Raw genomic sequence first — 22,236 nt, 5'->3', positions numbered from 1 at the left:
TATTTTGCCAAATAGTTTGTATACTGCTGGTATTAAATATTCTTTAAATGTTTGATAGAATTCACTTATGAATCCATCTGGCCCTGGGGATTTTTCTTGTAAAGTTCATGATGGTTTGTTCAATTTCTTTCTCTGGGATGGGATTATTTAAGTATTTCTTCTTTTGTTAATCTAGCCAATTTATATTTTTGTAAATATGTATCCATCTCACCTAGATTATCAGATTTGTTGTCATATAAATTGAGCAAAACAGCCACTAATGATTGCTTTAATTTCCTCTTTAGTAAAGGTGAAATCATTCTTCATTTTTGATACTGGTAATTTGATTTTATTCTTTCCTTTTTAAAATCAAAATGACCAATGGTCTGTCTATTTTATTTGCCACCCCCAAAGAACCAACTCCTACTCTTATTTATTAGTTCAAGAGTTCTTTTACTTTCAATTTTATTATTTTTTTCTTTGATTTTTAGGATTTCCAATTTAGTCTTTAACTGGGGATTTAAATTTTGTTCTTTTTCTAGTTTTTTTAGTTGCATGTTCAATTCATTGATATGCTTTTTCTCAATTTTATTGATATAAGCATTCAAGAATATAAATTTCCCTCCTAGTACTACTTTGGCTGTATCCCATACATTTTGATATCTTGTCCCCTCATTGTCATGCTCTTCATTGAAATCAGTGATTATTTCTCTGACTTGTTCTTTGACTTACTCATTTTGAAGAATTTGATTATTTTGTTTTCAACTAATTTTTAATTTGCCTTTCCATAAACCCTTATTGATTATAATCAGTATTGCATTATTATTTGAAAAGGTTGCATTTATTATTTCTGCTTTTCTGCATTTGGTTATGAAGTTCTTATGCCCTAGTACATAGTCAATTTTTGTGTATGTTCCATGTGCTGCTGAAAAGAAGGTATATTCCTTTTGACCCCATTCAATTTTCTCCAGATATCTATTAAATCTAATTTTTCTAGGTGTTCATTCATTTCCTTTGCTTCTTTCTTATTTATTTTTTGGTTAGATTTATTTAGTTTTGATAGGGGAAAGTTGAGGCCCCCCCATTAGTATAGTTTACTATTTTCTGGTTATGCTCCTTTACTTTCGCCTTTAAAAATTTGGATGCTATTCCATATGGTACATATATGTTAAGTACTAATATTACTTCATTGTCTATACTAACTTTTATCAAGATATAATTATCTTCCTTATCTCTTTTAATCAAAAAATATATTTTTGCTTTAGCTTTGTCTGAGATCATGATTGCAACTCTTGCTTTTTTTTTGTCTCAGTTGAAGCCCAATACATTCTGTTCCAGGCCCTTACTTTTCCTCTGTGTGTGTCTACCTCCCTCAGATATATTTCTTGTAAACAACATATAGTAGGATTCTGATTTTTAATACACTCTGCTATCTTCTCCTATTTTATGGGTGAGTTCATCCCATTTACATTCACAGTTATGATTACCATCTGTGTATTTTCCTCCATCTTGTTTTCCTCTTTTAATCCTGCCTTTTCTCCTTTCCTTCTTTCCCTCCATACCAGTGTTGCATAGCATCTTAAACAGTTTACTCCCACACCCTTCAACTATATATACTTTTTTCTAACTACTATAACAATGATAACAATTTTTAAAAGTTACAAATATCATTTTTACAAATAAGAATATAAACCATTTGACCTTATTGAAGCCCTTACATTTTTCTCTTTTTCATTTACCTTTTTATGCTTCTCTTGAATTTTGTATTTGGACATCAAATTTTTCACTTAAGTCTCATCTTTTCTTCGGGAATGCTTGGAAATCTTTTTTATTCAATGACAATACTTTGCCCTGAAAGAATATAGAGTCAATTGTGTTGGGTGAGTGATTCTTGGTTGTAAACCTAGTTCCCTTGCCTTTAGGAATATCATATTCCAAGATTTCTGGGCCTTCAGTATCAAAGTTGCCAGATTCCATGTACTTTTTTAAACCCTTACCTTCCATCTTGGAATCAATACTGGGTATTGGTTCTAAGGCAGAAGAGTGGTAAGGGCTAGGCAATGGGCGGGGGAAGTGACTTGCCCAGGGTCACACAGCTAGGAAGTGTCTGAGGCCAGATTTGAACCCAGGATCTCCCATCTCTGGGCCTAACTCTCAATCCACTGAACCATCCAGCTGCCCCCTAGATCCTATATAATCTTAATGGGAGTGCCATGATATTTGAATTGTTTCTTTCCAGCTGCTTACAATATTTCCTTCTTGACCTGGGAGCTCTTGAACTTGACTATAATATTCCTGGGAGTTGTGATTAGGGGATTTTTTTACAGGAGGTTATCTGTGGATTCTTTCAAGTTCTATTTTACCCTCCTGTTCAAGAATATCAGGGCAATTTTCTTTGATAATTTCTTGTAATATGATGTCTAGGCTTTTTTTTTTTAATCCTGATTTTCAGAGAGTCCAATAATTCTTAAACTGTCTCTCCTGGTTCTATTTTCCAGGTCAGTTGTTTTTTTCAATGAAATGTTTCATATTGTCTTCTGTTTTTTTCATTCTTTTGATTTTGTTTTCTTGTTTCTTGATGTCTCATGAAGTCATTAGCTTCTGCTTGCCCAATTCTAATTCTTAAAGATTGTATTTCTTCCATGACCTTTTGATTCTCATTTTCTATTTGGTCCTTTCTACTTTTCATGGAACCTTTTCTTCATTGGATTTGTTTTACTCTTTTCCCAGTAGGTCAGTTCTGCTTTAAAAAAAAAAAAACTCTTTTCTTCATTGGTTTTATGTTCCTCTTTTTCCAGTTGACCAATTTTGCTTTGTAAGTTATTTTCTTTTTGCATTACTTTTCTTTCCTTTTCCCATTTTTCTTTGACCTGTCTTATTTGATTTTGAATTCCTTTTTAAGTTCTTCCAGTACCTGAGACCAATTTCCATTTTTCTTTGACATTTTGTATGTGGTTGTCTGTATCTTACTGTCCCCTATTGACTCTGTGTCTTGCTCATCATCAGTATAAAATTTTTTTCTAGGATTGAGTGTTTATTTTGCTGTTTGCTAATTTTCCCAGCCTTTTTTTTTTATCATAGACTGGGAGTTTTGAAAACTGCTGATTCTTTCTCTGCTACTGATGGCTTTCAGGATTCAACACTGAGCTATTTTTGCCCTGGGACTAGGTCTTCACTTCAGGTCAGGCTTGAAGGGGATAGGTCCTAGGGACTTCTGATCTCACTGTGGAGTGGCGCTTGGGCCTGGAGTGTGGAGTGCTCTGTTGGTGTAGCCAGGGTCATGGGATCCCAAAGTTGACCTATGCCCAGGCCCAGAACCTAGCATAGAAGGTGGAGGGTCTTCAGCTAGTACTCCTCTGTGTGCAGTTTTGCTTCCAATTCCCCCTTTTCCTATGAAAATCAACTCTGCTTACTTTTCAAGTTGTGTTTAGCAGGAGAGCCCTCTCACTCAGTCTTGCAATCAGTTTGTTACTCATGTTGTTTTGAGGCACTTTTTAAAAATTGATTTGGAAGGATTGTCAGAGAAGTTTCAGCTTTTGCTACTACTAAGTCACCATCTTGGCTGTGCCCTGGGAGTATAATTCTTTTTTAAACTCATATCTTCTGCCTTAGAATCAATACTGTGTATTGTTTCCAAGGCAGAAGAGTGGTAAGGGATAGACAGCAGGGGTTAAGTGACTTGCCCAGGGTCACACAATCTGAATCTTAAAAACTGCTCAGACTCTACTTCAGAAGATTTGATTAAGCTATTCCACAGTTTTAACAATGGAGGTACTTTATCAGGAATGTATTGAGAACTTTTAAAATTACTCCACCCTACAGTGCCTTAGGGGAAGATAAAATTGCAGACTCCTGATTGAACAATGAAAAGTCCCTAACTCATACTTTATAGTAAAGCTAGAACCTTAGGCTAGGTCTGTTTTTAGATCTAATTCAAAAGGATGCTAAGTACCTATAAAGGTTGAATTAATCACTAAAAGGTCAAGCAACTTACAAAGGGCAAGCTTAACAAAAGAGGTGTGAAGTACTCAGCGGATTTTATCTAAACAGAGAAGGTGAGAACAAAAGAAGATGAAAACTAAGAATGGGCAGTCCTGGGAAAAAGCATCTACTGTGATTGGTAGACGTGAAAATTTAGGAGAGGTGACATAAGAGAAAATTTCTTTAAAAGAAAGGGGAAAAAGGTAATTTAGTGAGTTGGAGTTCAGGAGTTCAGAGGAGGACTGGAGCTTGCTTGAGACGATCTTGTGGTGAGTGATAAGACTGACTCACTCTCCCTTAGGCTCAGGCCTAGGCCCCTTTCTACTACTATTCTCTCTTTCTCTCTCCCTCGCTCTCTCTCTCTCTCTCTCTCTCTCTCTCTCTCTCTCTCTCTCTCTCTCTCTCTCTCTCTCTCCTTCCCTTAATTCCTTCATTTATAGTAATTAAAATCTCCATAAAACCCAGCTGACTTGGATATTTTCATATTTGTGAAATTTCCCATGGTGACCACTTATTTTTATATTTTAAGTCAAGACACAAAAAATTATCCTTTACAGTTTGGCCAAAACCTTTACAGAGTTTTGGCAATTCACAGTCTTGGCAAACCACATTTTCATGGTTACAACAACTAGGAAGTATCTAAAGCCAGATTTCAACCTAGGACTTCCTGTATCCAAGTCTGGCTCTCAATCTACTGAGCTACCCAGCTGACACTGGGAGTAAAATTTCAAGAGAGGGAGAACCCTAATCCTAGGGGATCCCGAAGAGGGCTTTCCTCATGAAGTAGGTGGTTCTTGAACAGAGCTTTGCAGAAAGAGGGGGGGAGGTGAGTGGGGAATCAATCCTAGCACAGTCGATAGCCTATGCAAAGATCTAGAGGTGGGAAGTTAATGTTCAATTAATGGAATGCAAGTGTGGTAGTCTGATTGAGTTATAGAGTACATAGAATGGGGGGTGGGGGCTAAAACAAAGCAGTGCTGGGAAGACAGTCCAGAACCAGATCATGGTAGTGACTATTGTCACATGATAGCTTACACCTCATTATGAGAGAGAAGCAATAGGTGTGTTATTCCCAGTATACAGAGGAGGAAGTTAAGTCCCAGGGGATATGGGAGAGTAGAACAAGCAGGGACTCTAAGTCCAGAGCTGTCTCAGTAGTGGTAGGGATGAATAGCCCAAACCCTAACCCTAACCCTCCAGGGCTTTTATACAACTGCTATTATCATTGGAAGAGGAAGGGCCAGACATATTGGATTTTCCAAATCCTTAAGCTTTTACTCTTGTTGGATACAAACCATGATTATGTTGGATGGGGGTATAAAAAGCAGATATGTGGCAAAACATTGGAAAATGAGGGAGTGTCCATTGATTGGGAAATGACTGAACATATCGTGGTATCTGTTGGGGATGGAATACTATTGTGCTCAAAGGAATGATGAACTGGAGGGATTCCATGTGAACTGGAAAGACCTCCAGAAATTGATCAGACACTGATACATTGTAGCACGATCAAATGTAACTGACTCTGCTACTAGCAGCAGTGCAATGACCCAGGACAATCCTGAGGGACTTATAAGAAAGAACACCATCCACATCCAGAAAAAGAACTGTGGGAGCAGAAACACAGAAGAAAACAATTGCTTGATCACATGGCTTGATGGGGATGTAGACTCTAAGAAACCACCTAGTGCAAATATTGATAATATGGAAATAGGTCTTGATCAATGATATACATAAAACCCAGTGGAATTGTGAGTTGGCTATGGGAGGGGGTGGGAGGAGGGGAGGGAAAGATCATGAATCATGTAACCATGGAAAAATAGTCTAAATTAAATAAACAAACTTAAATAAAAATATAAATAAATAGAATAAAAATAAATAAATAAAAGTAAAAAGCAGATATCCTTTTAGTTTTTTCCTGAAGCTCACTCTTTTTAGAATTCCTTTTCATGGGGGCTGCAGGGTAGCTCAGTGGTTTGAGAGTTAAGTCCAGAGACAGGAGGTCCTAGGTTCAAATCTGGCCTCAGCCATGTCCCAGCTGTGTGACCCTGGGCAAGTCACTTGACCCCCCTTGCCTAGCCCTTACCACTCTTCTGCTTTGGAACCAATACACAGTATTGATTCCCAGACAGAAGGTGAAGGTTTTTAAAAAAAAGAATTCCTTTTCTGCTTAGAATTGGAAAGAATTTTTTTTTTTTAAATAACCCTTACCTTCCGTCTTGGAGTCAATACTGTGTATTGGCTCCAAGGCAGAAGAGTGGTAAGGGCTAGGCAATGGGGGTCAAGTGACTTGCCCAGGGTCACACAGCTAGGAAGTGGCTGAGGCCAGATTTGAACCTAGGACTTCCCGTCTCTAGGACTGGCTCTTAGGAAAGAATTTTGTAGGAAGAAATATAGAGTTCCCTGAACCCCGCTTGCCCTGGGGTCTAACTGAGTCCCCAAATGGCCAATTATTTCTTCCTTGGCCCAATCTCTTTTTTTAACTAATTTTTTTCAATGACCAAAATCCATTTTATTTCCCTCCTCATTGAAAGAACATCCAAACCCTTAAAATAACAAGTTCTCCCATTAATCAGATGGAACAATACACCTCCTTTGGGGGGGGGGGCATTGTGATCCATCCTGGCTACTCCGTGTTGGTGGTTGGCCATTGAACCGATCCGGATTCTCGAGTCTCTCCAACTCTTTGAGCTTTACAATGCTGTTTTGGTTGTACGAATTGTCTTCCTGATTCTGTTCAGTTTACTTTTCACCAGTTTGTGCAAGTGCGTCTTCCCAGGTTTCTAGGAAGTTGTTCCTTTCATCAATTTCCCAATAGTATTCCATCACGCTCGTGTCCCAGCAACACCCTTGTTGGTAAGTGCTCTCAGCCTCCAGTTCTTTCCAGCGCGCGCGCGCACACACACACACACACACACACACACACACACACGCCTACCATCCTTTCATAGTCCCCTTTCCTCTTTCTTTGACCTTTTTGGAGTCTCACCAAGTAATGACATGGCTAGGTCAGAGTTCAGTAACTTTGGGGACGTGGATCCAACGTGTTTTACAGAATGTCCACCTGGGTTCTTGGACGCAGCTGTGGTGCAGAAGAAGCCGACCTTCCCACAGGCTCGCCAACATTGGGGGTTCCTTGTTTGGCTACTTTGTCTCTGATGAGTGTGAGGTGGATCAGAACCGCAGGCTTCCTTCCATTTGTAGTTCTCTTATTATAGGCAAATTGGGGGATTTCCCCACCGGTTTACTGCTGGGATGGCGCAGATTTTAGAAGGTTGCTCGTTCATAGAATTTGACCCGTTGTCAGCCGGGAGATGGATCTGATTCTTATCAACTGGAGTAAGTTCCTTCTCCATCTTGGAAATGAATGAATTGGAGAGACTTGCTTCAAGGATTCCCTCCTGCCCCCTCTAGCTGCACTGGCTCCATTTGTGCAGAAACCATGACGTTTTAGGTGATCAAAACTGCAGTTTATCCCCCTCTTCTCTTTGTTTGATCGGGGACTCGCCTCTTCCCTGAAAGCTCTTGGGCGCACCTCTGCTCGATGCTGCATGGAACCCTTTGTAGCTGCCCTCGGTTTATGGTGGGAGGTGTGGAGCTGGGCCAGACTCCTGCTGGCCCAGCCGCCTTGGGGGTCTCATGACTTCTTGCGCCAGGAGCGGAGTCTTCGGGTGCTTCTCTCGGCTCATTCAGCTCCTCCTTAGTTCTGCTGGTTGGCTTTTCCGTTTCTTAACCAGGACTGAAATAGCTTCCTGATTAGATCCGGTCTTCCTGCCCTTTCCTGTGAGGTTCTCGCACTTTGGTTCCTCCCGATAATTGCCATCGTTTTTTCCTTTCCCAGCGGGCCAAAGTCATCCTCTGGGGGTCAGACTGAATAAGGATGTTCGTTTAGTGGGGTCGTTATTGCTCTTATGTGGGCATGGCCCACCCATGAGCAGCGAATATTTCTCCAGTTACTTAGCTCTGGTGATGAGGAGGAGGATAGCAGCTAGCACTTATTAAATGCCGACTGTGTACCAGACACCATTATTTGAGATATTATCTCACTTGGTCCTCACAGCAACCCTGGCAGGTAGGTGTTGTTATTATCCCATTTCACAGCAGAGAAAATGGAGGCAAAGAGAGGTTGTGACTTGCTCAGGGTCACCTGGTTAAGAAGTGACTGAGGCCAGATTTGAACTCAGGTCTTGCAGACCCCAGGCCAGAACTTCTCTCCACCCTCTGTGCCAACTGTGTCTTTCTTCCTGAAGAGTACTTTGTAGTCCCAAGTTCTTGTATGTGTCTCCACAGGTAGACGCCCAAGCTCCATGGTTATTCTTCATGGAGTTCCTTTCTCTCCCTATTACAGTGGGTCAATAGAGATACTGGCACATCTGCAGTGATCTCTTCCTGTCCTGGGCCAGGGACTCTGAGTAAATTCAGAGCCCCTAATTGGAGAGGCGGCACCGGGAGAGTACGAGGCAGGAAGACCTGGGTTCAAATTCCCTGCCCTGGAGGGCCAGTCCTTCCCTTCTCTAGGCCAGAGGCGGAAAACTCCCACAGGCCGGGCCCCCGCTGGCTGAGCTGCGCCCCCTGTGCCACCTGGGCTTTACTGCACTCTTGTTTGACTCAAGATTCCCAGTTGCCTTCTCGTGTGGCTTGGAGCCCCCAGGAGCCCGCCTCTCCTCCAGTGCCCGAGGGCTGCTGACCTGCCTCGGGAGAGGGCACGCCTCCTAGGAGCTCTCTGGACCCACAAACCATTGGCCGGCCCCATCCCAGGGCTTGGCGGTCAGTTGGCCAGTCTGGAGAAGGCCTGGGTGGTCGCCATTGTTCTGGAGGCTCCATCCCTGTTGTTTGAGCCAAGAAGCTGGGGGAAGCCGTGCGAGGAGAGGACCGGACCTTGGGGCTGCTGGCCCTTCGGGGAGTCCTGGGCCCCGGAGCCACAAGCCCAGAGCCGGCCCAGCACGGACGCCGTGCTTGGGTGCTCGGGTGCTCTAGCGTCTTCCCCGGGCACCACCCCGCCTCCAACTTCCTGCCAAAAGGAAATCTGCGGCGTTGGGAGCTAGGCGCCCTGCCCGGCTCATCCTCAGGGCTGGCGGCCCCCCCTCAGAGTGCCTCCCCCTTCGGCAGCACGTGGGCCCCTCCGGATAGCCGTGGCTGGCCGGCTCCAGGGGACCCCTGGGGTCCCTCCAAGGTGCCCTGCCCCCTCGCGTAAAGCCCCTGTAGGGACTCCTGGGGGTCTGGGGTCCCCTCGATCGTGTGGGGAGAGCAGGGCCAGGACGGAAGATGGAGCTGCTGCCTTCCCTGGGCCTCGGGGAGCCTCGGCGTGGGCCTGGGCCAGCTTTTGTGGGAGCCATGAAGGAGCCTCCACCCTCACGGCTTGCACCACGGGGCCGGCTCAGGCTCAGCCCAAAGGGAGGAGGCTGGGAGGCCGGCCCTCGGGCTCCCCGGCATTGGGCTTGGCGGGGTGGTGGCACAGTCATCCTTGCTCTGGGGTCCCTCCCGGGCGTCCGCTCAGGGGATCGTCTGATGGAGATGCTTCTTCCTTGGACCCAGGACAGGCCATGCCTCCGGGGATCGGGGGATGGGCAGTGGCCGTGTGTAGGCGTGCACGCGTGTGTCTAGGAATATACACGTGATGACACACATGTGGCCCTGCTTGGATCACGGGATGTGGAAGCCACCTGGAAGGCGGGGAGCCCAGAAGAGGGGCCGGGCCAGGGGCCCCATCCATCCCAGCCCTGTACAGCAGAGGCTGCCACCCGCCTGGGCCCCGTTTTGTCCTCCTCACTGCCAGGCAAACCAGCGGCTCCCATCAGCCTTTGGGCACTCCCGGGCTCTGTTCCCGGTTCGGCCTCCAAAGAGGAGCTGCTTCCTGGGCCTTCCCAGAGTGTTTGCATGAAGGGGAGCCTCCCACCCTGCGGCCCCCCAGAGAAGGGAGCCCCAAAGGCCACCCGAGGCCCTTCTCTGGCAGCACCCAGAGGGGCCTCACGGAACATGCACAGACACGGGGGACCTGGTGAGGGGCAGCTGGGGACGAGGATGAGAAAAGACGCCCCTGAGCAGCCGAGGGGACGGAGGGTGCCTCCAGGCCCCTGGGAGCCTGCATGGGCCGAGCAGGGGCTGCCCGGGGCACCCCTTCACCTTCTCCCTGAAACGCAGACAAGGAGAGGCTCGGGGTGACCTGTGGGGGGCTCCAGGAGGGCCTTCTCTGCCCCTCTGCCTGCCCCATCCTCACCCGGGATGAGCACTCCCCGCTCTGCCCGGTCTCCCCGGCTCTCCTCGGCCCCCCTTTGGGGAGAAGGAAGCCAGGGGAGGCTCAGCGGGGAGGGAGGGGACTCGTTCCTAGCACGGATGGGGAGGCCGAGGCAGCCTCCAGCCACTACCAGGAACCGGGTCCCTCCTGGCCTCCCAGCTGGGGCCAGCCAGTGCCCGGAGCCTCTGTTTGGAGTGCCAGGGAGGGAGGGCGCCATGGCCCAGTGCCAGGCAGCCGGCCCTCCCCTCCTGGCGTGGGGGAAAGGCCTGGCCGAGGGCAGCAGTGCCGGGAGGCCCGCCGGGTCCCTGAAGGTGGTGCAGCTGTTGTTCTCCCCAGCCTACAGCTGGGCATACTGAGTCCCAGAGATCCCAATGGTCAGAGACCCAGAAGGGGCCGCCCCCGGGGGCTCCTGCCGCATTTGCCCCCAAAAGCCATAGAAGGGCCGGTGGCCCCGCCCCCTCCTGCAGCCAGCCCCAGGGGGAACCTCGGTCCTTGCTGTGATCCGCCAGTGGCTCCAGGAAGGGAGGCTCCCCCCCCCCATCGTCCCGCAGCCTTGTCGGTGGGTGGCTCATGGGGCGCAGGTGCCCCCGAGGGCCAACCGAGGGCAAAGGGCTGGGTGGACCCGCCGGGTGCCACAGAGGAAGCGCCCCACGGACTCCCCGACGGGCCACTTGGAAAGTTCTCTCACCCACACCGCACCGCACCTGGGGTAGGGGGGCCAGGAGGACCGCCGCGGGGGTGGGGGTGGGGGGCACCCTGGGAAGAGGCTTCCAACGGGGGGGGGGCGGGTCCGTTCCTTCCTGGAGGAGTTCAATTAGGCTGCGGGGGGGGGGGCACTGAAGTCCCGTTCGGCCCTCTGCCCTGGTTTTACGGATGAAGAAACTGAGGCACGGGGAAGGCGGTGACCCCACGTGGGTGCCCCATTGGAGCCGCCCCCTCCTCTGACAGACGCGGACCCTGAGGCCGGCCCGCGTGCACCCCTCCCCCCCCCCAGCTTGGTAAATTCCCCGGAACCTGAGCCGAGCCTGTGCTGAGTCATCCCGCGCCCAGCTGGCCGCGCTGTGCAGGCGGGGCCGGAGCGGACGGGCTCGGCACAGGCGGCGGGGATGGCGGGGATGGCGGGGATGGAGGAGCCCGGAGCGTCGGCAAAGGTGGGATGCGGCGCGGCGCGCTGCGAGCGAGCGAGCGAGGGAGGGAGGGAGGGAGGGAGGAGGCTGCCAGGGCCGCCCCCTCCTCCAGGCCGCAGCTAGAGAGGCCGCCCCGGGGAGACCACGGCATGGGGTCGGCCCGTCCCCAGGAGAGGGCTGGGGGGGGGGGGCTCGGGGCCCAAACGGCAGCCCTGGGCAGGCCCGGCGGCTCCGCGCCAGCGCCACAGGCTCCCCCGGGACCGACTGCGCGGGAGGGGCTCTGGCGGCCCCGCTGGCTTCTGGCTTCTGCTGCTCCCGGGATTCTGCAAATGGTGTGAGTGTGTGAGTGTGTGTCGGTGTGTTGTGTGCATGTGTGTGTTGTGAGCGTGTCTCTGTGTGGCCTCCCAGGCCAATGTGCTCTGGGTGGGGACTTCCAGGACGAGGGGTCCCTGGGTGAGGGGCCCGCTGGGGATCATCAGATGAAACAAAGAGGCGGCATCCCTCTGGATGGAACCTTCTTTAGGCAAGGGGCCAGTGGGGCCTCAGTTTCCCCAGCTGCTGGATCTGAAAGACATCCCAGGCTTATAGGGTCACAGATTTCTCAGGAATGGATCTTGGGGGCCCACTGCCAACAGCCTCTCATTTTACAGATGAGGAAACTAAGGCACAGAGAAGCCAGATGATTTGCCCTGGGTCACACAGCTAGTCGCCAGTCAGAGACGGGATTGGAACACAACAATCCCTCAAGGGCTCCCCATTAGCTCTTCCCACTTCCCCCTTCCCCATGCTGGCTCTGCTCAACTTCAAATGGATTGCGGATGCTTTTTGTCCTTTCCCTCCCCCCGTGGAGTCCTTCCTCCCCACAAACACTCTGTTGGGTCTGCCGGACACCCCACGTCCAGTTCTTGGGCTGGAGTCGGCGGTCTCCCAAGTGGAGGGAGTCAGGCCTCCTTGGCCAGTAGGCTCGGACATTGGCAAGGGTTTCCTCCTGGGTTCCGTTGCTGTGGTTGCCATGGGAACCAGTGTCTGTCAGCAGGATGTCCTCTGCATCCATTCAGAGAAGTCCTCTCCCGAGTTTCTGAATTCTTCAGGTGCTGCCATCTCCCAGAGTGGATGGGCAAAGCCCTGCTTCCTGCTCTTTGTCGCTCCCCACCCCGGCCCGGGGGCCATCGTCTCCCAGCAGTGGGATTGCCGGATCAGTGTTTGGGTTCCTGGGCACTCTGTGGGGAAGCTTTTGCACTACAGGGGAGGGGGAGGACTGAGAAGAAAGGCCTGTGGCATAGCCGGAGAGAGCAGACACTGACTCCCTGGGGAGGCCACTTTCAGTTAAAGGTGAGGTTGGGAGCTAGAGAGGAGGCAGAGGAAGCAGGAGTAGCCAAGCCACCGTGTGACAGGGAGAAGGAGCCAGGTGGCAAGGTGAAGGAGAAGGCTTTTCAGAATGGGGGAAACGTGGGTGTGTTTGTGGGTAGCCACGAAGAAGCCAGTGGCTGGGGAGAGCCTAAAGATGGCGAGATGTTCTGCACGGCTGAGCCACTGACAGATGGGACAGTGGCCGGCATTGCTGAGGACAAGGTCCATGCCTTCAGGGAAGCCTGGGGCAAAAGGGGAAGAATGGGGGACAGTGTCAAAAGGTTCAAGTTGGTGGTGGGGGTGAAAAAGGAGCACCGGGAGAGCCTCCACTTGCTCAGTAAAGCTGGAGAAGCACCTGCCCGCATAGGATGATCTTCCCAGCGGGAATCCAGTGGCTTTTGCTTCCTCTGCTGGGCTGTACCTGTACGGAGAGAAAGTGGAGAAGGAGGGAGAAGAGGCTCCCCCTCCCAGGAGAGCCCAGAGTTTCAGGTGATGTCCAGCTCCCAAGTGCCGTGATCACAAGTCTCTGGAGAGCCAGTTAGCCTCGCTGATTGGGCTGGAGGTTTACACTCCGTTTGCTAGCTGGTACCTTGGTGTGTCCTGGAATGCGTCCAAGGGCAGGCTCTATGGGAAAGGTCGCCTGTACCGCTCCAGTCCAGGGAGCTTGGAGAAGCTTGCGGAAGCCCTGGCACCCAGCAATGGCTGCCATATGCTAGCCTGTGGGAAGAAGGTGGGTTGGGGGAATGGAGGTCAGCATTCAGAATGATTGCCATGCAAGGAGATGCAGGAGGCTGGGTGGGGCAGTTCAAGGGCATTGGGTTTGGAGGCAGAAAGCCTCAGTGCAGTCCATCCTCAGGGCGAGCTAGCTGTGTGACCCAGGACACGTGGCTTTGTTTCTGAGCTTTGGGTCCCGTCCTTGTTGAGTGAAGGCAAGTGTGTGTGGAGGGATCCCTGCACTGGGCAGCTAGAAGGGTTAAATTCCTTCATGTGAGTGGTTTCCTCTATAAAGCTGAGGGCAGGGCAGAAGCCTCCCATCAGAGACTGAGCTGGGCATCCATTTTGGAAATGAGCATGAATCCGAGTCAGGGAGGGACTTGCCCAAGGTCACACAGGAATTAGGAGGTGTCAGAACTGGAGTCAGAGCTGAGGACTGCCATGCTTCGAGGCCAACACTCGGAGTGATAGTCTTGTGGCTTCCTTACCTTGAAGTGATGGCTCTGGACAGGCACTCCATGCCCCCCCCCCCAGACGTGACTCCACTGTAGCACACATAGTGAGACCAATTCTGTGGAAATCTCTGGCATCATGAGTGGAGGGACTCTCCTCTCCCTAAGGCTTCCTGATCCAATATGTTTTTCTTTATTTTCCCAAATACCTGTAATAATACACTTTCTACAAGTGTTTTCTGACATTATAAGATCCAACAAATTGTTTCTATCCCTCCCTGCCCCCCCCCCCCAATTTTTGGAGAGGGTTAGCCATCTGATCTGGGTTATATGTGTGTCATCATGCAAAACATACTTCCATGTTGGTCATTGTTGTAAGAGAATATTCATACACAACTGTAACTAGACCAGTGTGAAAGAGAACAGGCTTTGATCTGCACTTGACTCCAACAGGTCTCTCTCTGGAGGTGAAGAACATTCAGTGTCATAAGCCCTTCAGACTCATTCTGGATCCTCCTATTGCCGAGAGGAGCCGACTTTTCCCAGATAGTCATTGTCCCATATTGCTGTTTACAGTGTTCTCCCAGTTCGGCTCCTTTAACTCCACGGCATTCTGTGTAGATCTTACCAGCTCTTTCTGAAATCCTCCTGCTCATCATTTCTTAGAGCACAAAAGTATTCCATCACCATCATTTTTATCACATTTTGTTCTGCCATTCCCCAATGGATGGGCATCCCTTCCATTTCCAACTCTTTGCCCACACAAAAAGTTGCCATAATATTTTCATACAATTGGTCCTTTCCCCTCTTTTATGATCCATTTGGTATAGAGACCCAGGATAGTGGTATTACAGGAGCAAGGCTATGCACAGTTCCATAGGCCTTTGGGCATAGTTCAAAATTGCTCCCCAGAAGAGTTAGATCAGTTCACAACTCCACCAACTATATGTCCCAGTTTTGCCACATCCTCTCCAACATTTGTCACTTTACTGCCTTATTGGCCTATCTCATAGGTGTGAAGTAGTACCTCAACACTGTTTTAATTTGCATTTCAAGTCGGATTTAGAACATTTCCCCATATGATTATTGATAGCTTTGATTTATTGATCTGAAAATTGCTTGTGCATATACTTTCATATTTGTCAATTGGGGAATGACTTGTATTCTTATAAATTTTGACTTTGTTTTCTATAAATTGGAGAAAAGAGACCTTTATCAGAGAAATTTGTTATTTGTTATAAATGTTTTCCCAGTTTGTTGCTTCCCTTCTAATCTTGGTTGCATTGGTTTTATTTGTACTAAAGCCTTTTAATTTAATATAATCAAAATTATTCATTTTATATCTTATAATGTTCTCTATCTCTTGTTTGGGCACACATTCTTCCCTTCTCCTTAGATCTGCCAGGTCAACTATTTTACCTTCCTTAATTTACTAGTAGTATTATTTATTATATCGAAATCATATGCCTATTTGACTATCTTGGTATAGGGTGTAGATATTGGTCTATACTTAGTATCTGCCATTCTGGTTTCCAATTTTCCCTGCAGTTTTTGTTAAATAGTGAGTTCTTATCCAAAAGCTGGGATCTCTGGGTTTATCAAACAGTAGATTGCTATATAGCTAATCTATTCCATTGATCTACAATTCTATTTCTTAGCCGTTACCAAATTGTTTTGATGATTACTGCTTTATAGCACAGCTCCAGATCTGGTACAGCGAGGCCACCATCCTTCACATTTTTTTCATTAGCTCCCTTGGTATTCTTGATGTTTTGTTCTTCCAGATGAATTTTGTTATTATTTTTGTTTTTATTGATTTTAACAATCATTATTATTTTGTCTAGTTCTGTGGAATTGGTAGTTTGATTGGTATAGCACTGAATAAGTAAATTAATTTAGATAGGATTGTCATTTTTATTTTATTAGCTCAGCCTACCCTTGAGCAATTAAGATTTTTCCAATTGTTTAGATTTGACTTTATTTGTATGAAAAGTCTTTTGTGTATATTTGTATTTATAACTCCTGTGTTTGTCTTGGCAAATAGATTCCCAGATGGTTTAGATTCTCTAGAGTAATTTTTTTTATTTTTAAATGTAAATTTAATTTAATTTTAATTTTTTTTTGGTTACAATACTCACTTTATTTCCCTCCCTCCCCTCCACCCACCCTTCCCTCAGCCGATGCACAATTTCTTTGGGTATTATTTGTGTCCTTGATCAGAACCCATTTCAATGATGTTGTTTGCACTGGGATGTTCATTTAGAGTCTACATCCCCAATCATATCCCTTTGACCCATGTGATCAAGCAGTTGTTTTTCCTCTGTTTTTCTACTCCCACAGTTTTTCCTCTGAATGTGGATAGTGGTTTTTCTCATAGATTCCTCCAAGTTGTTCAGGATCCCTGCATTGCCACTGATGGAGAAGTCCATTACATTTGATTGTGCTATGATGTATCCATCTCTGTGTATAATGTTTTCCTGTGTGACCACGAAAATATGGTTTCAAGACTGTTAATTGCCAAAACTGTAAAGATAATTTTTAGTGTCTTGATTTAAATAAAAAATGAGTGGTTGCCATGGGAAAAATTTCCAAATATGAAATACCCAAGTCAGCTGGGTTTGATGGAGATTTTAATTAATACAAATGAAGGAATTAATGGAAGGGAAAGAGACAGAGTAAGAGGAAATAGTAGGAAAAGGCTAGGGCCTAGGCCAGATGACCTAGGCCTTTCTCTTTAAGAGAGGAAACTAAGTCAGTCTTTAATCACTCACCACAAGATTGTTCCAAGCAAAACTCTAGTGTTCAGAGACCCAGCTACTCCAACTAGTCAGAGCTCCAACTCCTTCAGAGAGCCTCCTCTGACTCCTGACCTCCAATTCAGCTTCCAAAGCTGAACTCCCTTCAGAGGCCTCAAGCTCCTTCCTTTTAAAGAAAATTTTCTCTTGTGCCACCTCCCCTAAATTTTCACTTCTACCAATCACAGTAGACGCTTTTCCTAGGACTGCCCATTCTTAGTTTTCACCACTCTTTAGTTCTCACCTTCTCTGTGTAGATTATATCTTCTGAGTACTTCACGCCTCTTTGCTAAGCTTGCCATTTGTATGTTGCTTGACCTTTTAGTGATTAATTTAACCTTTATAGGTACTTAGAACCCTTTTGTATTAGATCTAAAAATAGACTTAGCTTAAGGTTTTGGCCTCACTATAAGTATGAGTTAAGTACCTTCATTGTTCAGTAAGGAGTTTTACAACTTTATCTTCCCCTAAAGTATGCCTAAGTATGGGTGGAGTGATGTAAAATTCCCAATACATTCCTGACTAAGTATCTCCATTGTTTAAATGGGGAATAGCCTTAACCAAATGTTCCAAGGTACAGTCTGAGCAGTTTTAAGATTCACACCTGGTTCCGCTCCTCTCGTTCTGCATCAGTTCCTGGAGGTCCTTCCAGTTCACATGGAATCCCTCCAGTTCATTATTCCTTTGAGTACAATAGTATTCCATCACCAACATATACCACAATTTGTTCAGCCATTCCCCAACTGAAGGGCATTCCCTCATTTTCCAATTTTTTGCCACCACAAAGAGTGCAGCTATGAATATTTTTGTACATGTCCTTTTCCTTATTATCTCTTTGGGTTACAAACTCAGCAGTGCTATGGCTGGATCAAAGGGCAGACAGTCTTTTATCGCCCTTTGGGTGTAGTTCCAAATTGCCCTCCAGAATGGTTGGACCAATTCACAAATACACCAGCAATTCATCAATGTCCCAACTTTGCCACATCCCCTCCAGCCTTCATTACTTTCCTTTGCTGTCATGTTAGCCAATATGCCAGGTGTGAGGTGATACCCCAGAGCTGTTCCAATTTGCATTTCTCTGATTATTAGAGATTTAGAAAACTTTTTCATGTGCTCATTAATAGATTTGGCTTCTTTAACTGAAAATTGCCAATTCATGTCCCTTGCCCATTGCCCATTGGTTGGAGAATGGCTTGATTTTTTTGTACAATTGGTTTAGTTCTTTATAAATTTGAGTAATTAGACCTTTGTCAGAGGTTTTGTAATGAAGATTTTCCCAATTTGTTGCTTCCCTTCTAGTTTTGGATGCATTCGTTTTGTTTGTACAAAACCTTTTTAATTTGATGTAATCAAAATTATTGATTTTACATTTTGTGATTTTTTTCTAGCTCTTTCTTGGTTTTAAAGTCTTTCCTTTCCCAAAGATTTGATAGGTAAACTATTCTGTGTTCATCTAATTTGCTTATAGTTTCCTTCTTTATATTCAGGTCATTCGTCCATTCTGAGATTATCTTGGTGTAGGCTGTGAGGTGTTGATCCAAACCTAAACTCTCCCACACTGTCTTCCAATTTTCCCAGCAGTTTTTATCAAATAGTGGGTTTTGGTCCCCAAAACTGGGATCTTTGGGCTTATCATAGACTGTCTTGCTGAGGTCATTTCCCAGAGTGATTTTAGAAGGAGTTTCTCTTTCTAACTCCTGCTGCTGAGCTTTTTGGAAATATATAGAAATGCTGATGATTTATGTGGGTTTATCTTGTATCCTGCAACTTTGCTAGTTATTATTTCAACTATCCTTTTAGTTGATTCTCTAAGATTCTCTAAGCATACCATCATATCATCCACAACGAGTGATAATTTAGATTCCTTATTGCCTACTTTAACTCCTTCAATTTTCTTTTTCTTCTCTAATTGCTATTGTTGGCATTTCTGGCACAATATTGAATAATAGAGGTGATAATGGGCACCCTTGCCTTCACCCTTGATCTTACTGGGAAATCTTCGAACTTACCCCCATTGCAGATGATACATGCTGATGGCTTTAGGAAGATACTACTTATTATTTTAAGGAATTATTATTTTAAGGAATTATCCTATCCAATTATTCTATATGCTTTTCAGTGTTTTTAATAGAAATGGGGGTTGCATTTTGTCTAAGGCTTTTTCTGTATCTGTGGAGATAATCATGTGATTTCTGTTAGTTTGGCTATTGATATGGTCAATTATGCTGATAGTTTTCCTAATATTAAGCCAGCTCAGCATTCCTGTTATAAATCCCACTTGGTCATAGTGAATAATCCTTGTGATATATGCTGTAGTCTCTTTGCTAGAATTTTACTTAAGATTTTTGCATATACAACCATTAATGAAATTGACCTATAATTGTCTTTCTCTGTTTTTCACTTTTCCTGGCTTAGGTAATAATACCATATTTGTGTCATAAAAAGAATTAGGATTCCTTCTCTGCCTACTTTCCTATATAGTTTATAGGACATTGGGATTCATTGTTCTTTAAATGTTTGATAGAATTCACTTGTGAATCCATCTGGCCCTGGGGACTCTTTTTCTTTCTTTCTTTCTTTCTTTCTTTCTTTCTTTCTTTCTTTCTTTCTTTCTTTCTTTCTTTCTTTCTTTCTTTCTTTCTTTCTTTCTTTCTTTCTTTCTTTCTTTCTTTCTTTCTTTCTTTCTTTCCTTCTTCCTTTCTTTCTTTCTTTCTGTCTGTCTGTCTTTCTTTCTTTCTTTCTTTCTTTCTCTCTTTCTCTCTTTCTCTCTCTCTCTCTCTCTTTCTTTCTTTCTTCTTTCTTTTTTAACTTTTCAACAGGTCTTTATTTTTGCATTATATTTGTTACTCAGTGTTTGAAACCTAAAGAAATGCATTTTTTCTCTTCAAATTGGTGTGTATATAAATATCATTTGTTAAGTCTGTACTCATCGCACTCAACTCCATGGTCTGTCTTGCCTCATATCCAGGTTAGAATTACTCAGCTGTGACTAATGATCTCAAAGGGTCTTTAAGAACATTTGAGATATGTGGATAGGTGGAGAGAAGGTGAGATAAGCCAGATTTATTGAAGAGTCATAGGGAAAAATAAACATCTTAATAAAAAGGGAAAACCAGCTTATGTTTCTGAGTTGGTTAGTTGGGGGGGGGGGACTTTTTCTTAAGTAGTTCATGGATGGCTTTTTCAATTTCTTTTCATGAGATGGGATCATTTAAATATTTTATTTCCTCTTTTGCTAACCTGGGAAATTTATATTTTTGTAAATATTAATCCATTTCACTTAGATTGTCACATTTACTGGCATATAATTGAGCAAAATAGCTTCTAATTATGTTTTAATTTCTTCTTTGGTGATGAATTCACCATTTTCATTTTTGATACTGGTTATTCATCTTCTTCTTTCCTTTTTTAAAAATCAAAATACCCAATGCTCTACCTATTTTATTCCCCCCCCCATAAAACCAACTCTGAATCTTATTTATTAGTTCCATGGTTCTCTTACTTTCAGTTTTATTGATTTCTCCTTTGATTTTAAATTTTCTAATTTAATCTTTGAGGATTTTAAATTTGTCTTTTTCTAGATTTATTTTATTGCATGTCCAGTTTATCGGTCTGCTTTTTCTCTGTTTTATTGATGTAAGCATTTAGAGATATAAATCTTTCCCTAAATACTTCTTTGGCTGTATCCTACAAATTTTGCTACATTGTCTCCTTATTGTCATTTACCTTAGTGAAATTGATTGTTTCTATAATTTGTTTTTTGACCTACCCTTTTTTAGAATTAGATTATTTAGTTTCTAATTAATTTTTATTTGTCTTTCCATAGACCCTTATTGATTGCAAGTTTTGTTGCGTTATGATATAAAAAGGATGAACTTGTTGTTTCTGCTTTTCTACATTTGGTTGTGAAGTTTTTATGCTCTAATACATTGTCAATTTTTGTGTCTGCTATGTACTGCTGAAAAGAAGGTATATTCTTTTCTATTTCCATTCAGTTTCTCCAGAGATCTATTAAATATATTTTTTTTCTGAAATTTCATTCACTTCCTTCACTTCTTTCTCATTTATTTTTTGGTTTGATTCTTCTAGCTCTGATAGGAGGAAATTGAGGTGCCCCACTAGTATATTTTTACCGCCTACTTCCTCCTGAAGTTCATTTAATTTCTCTTTTAAAATTTTGGAGGCTGTACCATTTGATGCATATATGTTAAATATTGACATTACTTCATTGTTTCTAATACCTTTTAGGAAGATATAATTTCTTATCTTTTAATTAGATCTATTTTTGCTTTAACTTTGTCTGAGATCATAGTTGCTACTCCTCTTTTTTTACTTCAGCTGAAGCACAATAAGTTTGCTTCAGCCCCTTACTTTTACTCTGTGTGTCTCCCTGCCTTAAATGTATTTCTTATAAAAATGCACTGTAGGATTCTGGTTTTTAATCCACTCTGCTCTCCACTCCATTTTATGGGTAGTTCATCTTGTTCACATTCACAGTTATAATTACCAATTGTGTATTCCCTTCCATCTCACTTTCGATCCTATTCTTTCTCTCTCCTTTCACTATGCTTCCTCTCAAGCTTTTTGCTTTCAATCATCACCCCTTACTTACCCCTCTGTTCTATTGCCTCTCCTTGTTTCTTGCTTCTCTGTAGGTTAAGGTAGGATTCTATAGCCAAATGAGTATAGCTGTCTCTTCATCTCAAAGCCAATTACAACAAGAATGAGGCTTTCCATAAGTAAGCATTTCCCCTCATTACCTTTATCCTCCCCTCACTCTCCTAGTTTTGTACCTCCTTACTTGAGATCATTTACCCTATTCCATCACTCCCTTCCCTTTTCTTTCATTGCAATTCCCTTTTCCGCCCCTTGATTTTTCTGCATGTCCTATCCTCCCAATCGTCATACTGCCATGCCCTCCGTCTATGAGTCCTGACAATTGCTTTAATACGGCATTTTAAAAAGAATTACAAATGTCATTTTCCACGTAGGAATATAAACAGTTGGACCTTATTGAATCCCTTACATTTTCTCTTTCTTATTTGTGTTTTTATGTTCTCTTGAGTCTTATATTGGCACATAAAAGTTTCAGTAAAGATCTGGCCTTCTCATGGGGAATTCTTGGAAGTCTTCTGCTCCACCAAATGAGCCTTTGTTTGCCCTGAAAGAACATACTTCCTTTTGATGGGTAGGCGATGTTGGCTTGGGTCCGGGTTCAGCACCGGGGGCAGCGGATGGGGCTCCTAGGTGGGGCCTCCTGGGCTGGGCTCCCCTCTTGCCTGCCTCCCTCCCAGTTGTTTTCCGCAGGAAAGCTGCTTCACGCCATCCCATCCACCTGTTGCTTCTCTCACTCCAGTGCTCGTGTTGAATCCTCATTTTAAGGTCTGTCGGAGAGGATTCCAGAGGTTTGGGCTTTCCCGCTCCTCGACTGCCATCCTGGCTCTGCCTCTCAGCAAGTGCTCAGGCCAGGCCTACGTGGACCCAGCACGAGCCACTTTTCTGGGCCCCGTCGGGTTGGGTCGGGGAGGCGTCCGATGGGGGACCCAGAGGGGATTCGGTGCTTGAGTGCCGCCATTGCCGGGCCGCAGAATGTTTGGATTCCG

The 22,236-nt window shown here is 45.0% G+C and overlaps 1 protein-coding gene across 5 annotated transcripts in view; it reads left to right on the top strand.

Moving 5' to 3' along the window:
• Positions 1-11,193: 11,193 nt before the first annotated feature.
• JAKMIP3 (Janus kinase and microtubule interacting protein 3) overlaps positions 11,194-22,236 on the top strand; it is an 85,998-nt gene continuing 74,955 nt past the window's right edge. For 3 of the 5 annotated variants that reach the window (XM_056794889.1, XM_056794887.1, XM_056794884.1), the window contains exon 1: positions 11,194-11,346. The gene's annotated coding sequence lies outside the window, so the exon portion shown is untranslated. The remainder of the gene's footprint in view (positions 11,347-22,236) is intronic. The other 2 variants (XM_056794895.1, XM_056794890.1) reach the window with 1 other exon arrangement.

Source organism: Monodelphis domestica, chromosome 1 (genome assembly GCF_027887165.1).
Source record: "Monodelphis domestica isolate mMonDom1 chromosome 1, mMonDom1.pri, whole genome shotgun sequence".
In the NCBI taxonomy this organism is placed as follows: domain Eukaryota; kingdom Metazoa; phylum Chordata; class Mammalia; order Didelphimorphia; family Didelphidae; genus Monodelphis; species Monodelphis domestica.
This window is presented reverse-complemented; position numbering and strand designations above follow the sequence as displayed.